The following is a 505-nucleotide window of genomic DNA, read 5'->3' as shown; positions in this document are numbered from 1 at the left end:
CGCACGCGTGGGTTTACACGGGAATCTAACCCAGCCGGACTACCTGGCAAATAAAGGGCTTTTCAGCCCACCGGGGTTTTTGGTAACGTCTTCTGAGCAGTTTTCTCGGAGTTTACTGCTCCTTTACTGTTGACTCCATAGCCTTAACCTTAAAGCAGGGGGAGGAGAGCAGTGAGGAGGGGGTGGGGGTGTTGGCAGCATATAAGTACATCAGGAGGAATTTTTAAACGACCTTATTGTCTCTAGCTCCAGAAAGACTACGACGATTTCTTTTTAGCGCCAGCAGCTGTTTTCTCTCGAAACTTTGCTTTTCAGCCCCAGCATATGCCAGGGTGCCTCTCACCCCAGCGAGAAGGAGAAAAGCAAGGCTGGGGGACCCCGAGACAAGGCTGGGGGACCCCGAGACAAGGCTGAGGGATCCCGAGGAAAGGCTGGGGGACCCCGAGACAAGGCTGCGGGACCCCGAGGCAAGGCTGCGAGAACCCGAGGCAAGGCGAGGGGAAGA

This window comes from Antrostomus carolinensis, unplaced genomic scaffold, assembly GCF_000700745.2.
Source record: "Antrostomus carolinensis isolate BGI_N321 unplaced genomic scaffold, ASM70074v2 scaffold18050, whole genome shotgun sequence".
Lineage (NCBI taxonomy): Eukaryota > Metazoa > Chordata > Aves > Caprimulgiformes > Caprimulgidae > Antrostomus > Antrostomus carolinensis.
Note: the sequence above shows the minus strand (reverse complement) of the source record.